The sequence below is a fragment of the Callithrix jacchus genome, chromosome 15, assembly GCF_049354715.1.
Source record: "Callithrix jacchus isolate 240 chromosome 15, calJac240_pri, whole genome shotgun sequence".
NCBI lineage: Eukaryota > Metazoa > Chordata > Mammalia > Primates > Cebidae > Callithrix > Callithrix jacchus.
The window spans coordinates 72,567,425-72,574,259 of NC_133516.1; positions in this window are offsets into that span (position 1 = coordinate 72,567,425).

Consider the following 6,835-nt stretch of genomic DNA (forward strand, 5'->3'; position numbering starts at 1 on the left):
AGGCCACTGAGGCAGCCCTCTAATCCCACGAGGTGGGCGATGGGCTGCCCCGAACCACTGCTGGCCTCAGTTTCTCAAAAAGTAGCAGTTGGAGGCAGCCCAGCTAGGTCAGGCAGCAGCCCCTTCTGCGGCCAGCCAGGCTCTCTGGGTCTGTGCCCTCCTTTGGTTTTGGTTTTTAAGAAAGGAAGCAATAAGGGAGGATGCTTCGCAGAAGTCTTCATAGATAAGGACAACATCCACTCGGGCAATGGACAAAAGGTCAGCAGGCAATTCACCAGCCTAAAGGCTGAGGAACAGGAAAATGGACACTCAACCTCCTTGGCATTTGAGAAAATTCAAACTGAATGGTGAAATACTTTTCCCCATCAAACTGACAAAAAATTTTTTTAAATTCCAATTGAACACCCAGAGCCTAGCTAAATCACGCCCTTTCTATAGAATATTCTGCAGCTGTCTAAAATGACAAGGTGGGCTGGGCATGGTGGCTCACACCTGTAATCCCAGTACTTTGGGAGGCCGAGGTTAGGGGGATCACCTGAGGTCAGGAGTTTGAGACCCACCTGGCCAACATGGTGAAACTTCATCTCTACTAAAAATACAAAATTAGCTGGGCATGGAGGTGCACACCTGTAGTCAGTCCCAGCTGCTCAGGAAGCTGAGGCAGGAGAATCACTTGAACCTGGTGGGTGGAGACTGCAGTGAGCCAGGATTCTGCTATTGCACTTCAGCCTGGGCAACGAGAACGAAACTCCATCTCAAAAATAAAAAAAAAATAAATGAAATGAAATGAAATGACAAGGTGGATTAAAGCAAGGATGAGGGGTCAGGTGTGGTAGCTCACACCTGTAATCCCAGCACTTTGGGAGGCTGAGGCAAGAGGATCTCTTGAGCCCAGGAGTTCAAGACCAGCCTAGGCAAAAAAAGTAGAATCCCATCTCTACCAAAAAATATAAACATTAGCTGGGCATGGTGTTGTGTACCTGTAGTCTCAGCTACCTGGGAGGCTGAGGCAGGAGGATCAGATGAGCCGTGAGGTCTGGGCTGCAGGGAGCTGTGATCACACCACTGCACTCTAGCCTGGGCTACAGAGTAAGACCCTATCTCAAACAAACAAACAAACAACAACAACAACAAAAAAACAAGGATGAGGCTGTATTTCACACTCAGCAAAATGACCAAGATGTAAACATCTGTCAATACTGAGTGACCAGAATTCGGAGAAAGCGTAGCTGCTGAGGGGTGGGGATGAAGCTGGTAGCCGCCTTAGAAAGCAATTCAGCAACGTTTCATACAACTAAGGAGGGACTCACGCCACAACCCGCCCATTCCACTCTAGGTGCAAATCTGAGACAAACATGCAAAGACGTTTATTTCATTCTTAGCAAAAATTCAGAACAACATAAATGCCCATCAGGTGGAGAGTGGACAAGTTAAACTGTGGCCTGTTTGCACAGGGGAACAGTACACAGCCGTGAAAAGGAGTGAGCCAGAATGTGTCGGAAAGTATGCCCCCATTACTGAGAAGACAAAACTCTGTGTGCGTGTGTGCGCACGCGCATGAGAGAGAGGGAGAGAGAGAGAGAGAGAGAGAGAGAAAGCACAACGGTTCGTTTTAATTTTTTAAAACTGTTTTTGTTTTTTTCTTTTACCAATACAAGCAGTAGAAAAAAGTTCTGAGTGGATTCATACCAATGTAATAGTAGAAGTGGTTACCTCTGAGGAAGGGATGGGTTTTAAACAGACAGGCATTCTGCTCTAGGGAGTCTCTTTATTCTGGAACTTTCCCAGAGGACTCTCCAGCACCAGAGATCTGGACTCCAGGAAGCTGTGGCCATCAAGCTGTTCCAAAGTGAAATCAGATCTCACTCCCCTGCCTACCACCCTTCATGGCTCTCCACTGCCCTTGGGTGAAAGTCCAAGCTCTTCAGTCTGATTTAAGCAGCCTCCTCCCCGCTTGAATCCCACAATTCACCCACACTGTGGCTTCTGGAATGGGCCATGTGCTGATATCCGGCCGCTCTCGTCTCCTGTGTGTGTGTTGAATTGATGCAGAACTGCCCCCAATTTTTCACTCCTGCCCATATCTATGCCCATTTGTAATCGCAACTTCGCAGCCCTCTCACATTTCTTGTTTGTTTTTCTGTTGTTTGAGACGGTTTCACTCTGTCGCCCAGGCTGGAGTGCAGTGGTGCAATCATAGCTCACTGCAGCCTTGACCTTCTGGGCTCAAGTGATCGCTCACCTCAGTCTTCCAAGTGGCAGGGACTCAGGCATATGCCACTATGCCGGGCTAATTAAAAAAATGTGTGTGTGTGTGTGTGTGTGTGTGTGTGTGTGTGTGTGTGTGTGTATAGTAGAAATGCATACCTGCTATGTTGCCCAGGCTGGTCTTGAACTCCTGGCCTCCCAAAATGTAGGGATTACAGGCATGAGCTACTGTGCCTGGCCCCTCCCACATTTCTTAAATCTCAGGGCATTCCTTAAATCTTGTGACTTGCTTTGACCAATGAAACACGGCAGAAGGGATAGTATGCCAGTCCCGTTGCCATGTGAACTGGCCCTAGCTAGCCTGCCAGATGCTGAGGCCCATGGCCATCGCCCCTGTTATCCTGCCATCTGAGGGCCAACCAGCCAGTCCCCAGCCAACCCTCCAGTTGACCACAGATGCTAGAATGAGCCCAGCCAAAATCGACTAAGCTTGGTTCAGCAGAACTGCCCGGCTGATCCAGTCATGAACGATATGCTGTTTGTTGTTTTAAGCCATGAAGTGTTGGGATTGTTTGTCTTGCACTACAAACCAAGTGGTACACTTGGCCTGGAAGCGCCTCTGTGAGGACTGCCCCCCTGCTCTGGACTCTTGCCCACTCATCTTTTGGTCTCAGTGTAGATGCCGCTTCTTCAGAAAAGCCTTCCCTGGACCCTAGAAGGCTAGGGGCCCCTCCTCTGGGCACTGCCAGGCCCAGCCTTGCTCCTGGGGAGCCTCAAGCGCTCTGAATCACAGCTCTGCCTTCCATGTCTCCAGCCCTTGCGCTCTGGGGGAGGGGCAGGGCCGTATCTGTCTTGTTCCTGGTGGTATCCCTGGTGCCCAGCGCAGCACGTGGCACACAGTCACTGCTCAACAATACCCATTGCTGTGATGCTGGGAGGTCCCAGTGCTGAGCCCAGCTTGGCCGAGCAGAGGGAGGCCTGAAAAGCATCTTCTGGGACCATTCTGGAGCAGGAGACGAAGCAAAGAGGCAAATGGAAGCTGGCATAAATGGGGGCAGCAATTTTGATCACATTTATGGGACACTTCCAAGAATTGAGAAGTAGAGCAACACTCAGCGATAGAAACATTCCCACGAGCTTCATCCGAAACCCTGCTCCCGGCTGTGCCAGGATCGAGTTTTGCGTTCGAAGAGAAGAAGCTCTAAAATGTGCTGCGTGATCTAAAAATTCCTCTAGAGGATTGCCTTTTTACAGGGAAATGGTAATTCTGAGCATCAGACTGTGCGCGAGGACGGGGAGGACGGCCGCTTGGTGAGCTTCTGTGATTTTTTTTACTGAGGCCTGCATGAAATGTAGCTTCTGCTGAGAACTTTGTTGCAGTTATGAAACACTGAATGGGGTCGGCCTACATGTGAACTTTCCTACAGTTCTGAGGATAACAGTTCCAAACTTTTGGAAGCAGTTAGGGTGTCTGTTTCATGTAACTCCAGCCCCTGTAACATCAGGACATTTTTGATTTTTCTTTCCCGACTTTGAGTCAATAAATGTATAAAGGGTGGTAGAAATAGTAACAGCTGCCACATTGGACGTCCATATAAATATTTTGTATTCACTATTTTATTTATACATGGAGAAGCTGAAGTTCAGAGAGGACCTACAATTCGATCTTCCTGACTTCCTAGTCTGCAGCCTGGAAACCCTTTGTGTTGGTAAAGAAATTGTCTGTAGGCCAGGGACAGTGGCTCACGCCTGTAATCCCAGCACTTTGGGAGGCCAAAGCAGATGGATTACTTGAGCCCAGGAGTTGGAGATCAGCTTGGGCAACACGGCAAAACCGTGTCTCTATTAAAAATACAAAAAAATTAGCCGGGTGTGGTTGGTACACACCTGTAATCCCAGCTACTTGGGAGGCTGAGGCAGGAAAACCACTTGAACCCAGGAGGTGGAGGTTGTAGTGAGCCGAGATCCCACCACTGCACACCAGCCTAGGCAATAGAGCAAGACCCTGTCTCAAAAAAAAAAAAAAACAAAAAAGAAGAAAGAAAAGGAAGAAGGAGGAAGGAAGGAAGGAAGGTAGCAAGGAGGGAGGGAAGGAGGGCGGGAGGGAGGGAGAGAGGGACGGAAGGAAGGAAGGAAGGAAGGAAGGAAGGAAGGAAGGAAGGAAGGAAGGAAGGAAGGAAGGAAGGAAGGAAAGAAGGAAGGAAGGAAGGAAGGAAGGAAGGAAGGAAGGAGGGAGAGAGGGAGAGAGGGAGGGAGGGAGGGAGGGAAGGAGGGAAGGAAGGAGGAAGAGAGGGAGAGAGGGAGGGAGGGAGGAAAGGAGGGAAGGAAGGAAGGACAGATTGACTTGGCCTGAGGCCACATAGCTGGGAAGGGCACCCACTATCTCCTTAGGGGACCCATCAGGCTTTCAGGGGTGCATGTCTCCCTTGGTGTGAGAGTGCTCTGTGGCCCTGAGGCAGGCCAGGTAACAGCCTAGAGACTTGCTACTTCCAATTCATCTCCGAGTCCCCAGTGCATCCTGGCATGGTCAGCTTGCTCAGGTTTGGTTGAATGGAGCTGCTATTGTACGCAACAGGCACTCCATACATCTGCTGGCTGCCTGGAGATGAGGTGGGGACACACTTGCTGCAGCTTAAGGCAGCAGCTCCTTCTCTTTGTGTATGCAAGCGCCCACCTAGCAGCGGTCAAGTCATGTGTAAATTAAGGGGGTAGAGGCTTTCCTGTCTACCAGGACAAAGCAGAGAATGTTCTGGTGTTAGAGTAAAATTTTCCTCTGGACATGAGAACAGGGAAAATGTACCATTTCTCAGAAAAAGTGGGATGGCTGCCTGCAAGTCAGGGCAGCTAAGATGCCACTATCCTACCCACCACCACCCTGGCCCAACACCGCATCCAAAACAAAGGGTGAGATTCCTTTGGGACCACCCCCCATAGGAATCTTCTCCCTCATGTCCTTGAGATGAGGAGGGACAGAGGCCTGGTCCGGCCATGCACCCAGCCAGCACCAACTTAGAGTCCAGCCCCTCTGGGTCGATGTTGGCTCTGCTCACCCTGCCTCCTGCCCTCCTACTTCAGGTAACAGCACCTGGGCTTTCCTTGGTGAAACCTACCTCTCCCCATTCAGCCTGCCTGCTTGGGCTTCAGGGTGAGCACGTGACCTAGGCCTGGCCAATCAGAGGATGAGTCCCCATTCCAGCCATGGTGGTGCAGTTAGACCTATGTAGGCCTAGTGTTCCATTATTGGAAGGCTAAGCATGTGGGAGTTATTTATATCCTACTGCTCAAGGTCCTCGCCAAGGTCTAACTGCAAAAATTCAAAAAATTGCGACCGCAGGCATAAATGGGTTAAGTATGATCGGGTGACCTAGGCCTGGCCAATCACAGAATTAATCCCCATCTCAGGCATGGTGATAGGCTTAAAAGTGATCAAGTGACCCAGATCTGGCCAATAAGAGCCCTACCTGTGACCTTGCGGGAACTAACAGGAAAGAGAACCCTGCTCTCTGCAGGGATTGCTGGGCCTCAAATTGCTGGGGACCATTTCTTCCACCTTTGGGAACAGTCAGCCTATGCATGAAGTCAACACAGGGAGGTGTAGCAAGAAGGGGAGAAGCAGTTGATCACATCATCTGAGCATTGGTATCCAGCCGTGCCTGAACCCCCCTGGGATTTTTGTTCATGTGAGCCAACAACGTCTCCCTTTAGCTTCAGCCCAAATGAGTTGGATTTCCTATCACTTGCAGCCAAAAGTATCCTGACTAATATAACCTAGTGAGTCAGAGTAAAGAAGGACACAGACAGAGATCCCAGCATGATGTGCTACAGCCCCACCAAGGCACCGAGGATCTGCTACCTCAGGCTCCTGCCCCCTTTCTCACCTTGGAGAAGTGGGTGACTCTCGGGAGCAATAGATAGCTCCATCCTGTTCCCCTTTGGGAAGGGTCTCGAGTAAAGCCAGCTCTGAGCTGAGGCCCAGTATTGCCAAAGTCTCCCATCTGCTGCATGCCAGGCAGTAGGCTGGCCACTTAGAGTCCACAGTCTCATCTAATCCCCAGGTTTGTTTTTTGAAATGGAGTCTTGCTCTGTGGCCCAGGCTAGAGTACAGTGGCAGGATCTCGATGCACTGCAACCTCCTCCTCCTGGGTTCAAGGGATTTGCTGCCCTCAGCCTCCTGAGTAGCTAGTATTGTAGGCATGTGCCACCATGCTTGGCTAATTTTTGTATTTTTAGTAGAGACAGGGTTTCATCATGTTGGTCAGGCTGGTCTCAAACTCCTGAACTCGTGATCCACCCACCTCAGCCTCCCCAAAGTGCTGGGATTGCAGTTATGAGCCACTGTGCCCAGCCAAGGTCAGTTTTAACATCCTCTTTTGCAGATAAGGAAGCTCAGAGAGGTGACAAAACTTGTTTGCTGTTTTGTGGGCCACCTGTGTTTCTATGAACCCAAATTTGGGGTTTTTCCCATTCCCAGGACTATTCGCTCTACCTGTAGCTCCTGGGGACTCTGTGCGGCTTGGCTTTGCCCATTGCTCAATCCAGCCATCCCAGGGTCAGGGATCAGGTGGAAGCTGGCAGTTTCAATCTATCCTGTGGATAAAGAGTTTGAAAGCAACAAAAACCACCACCA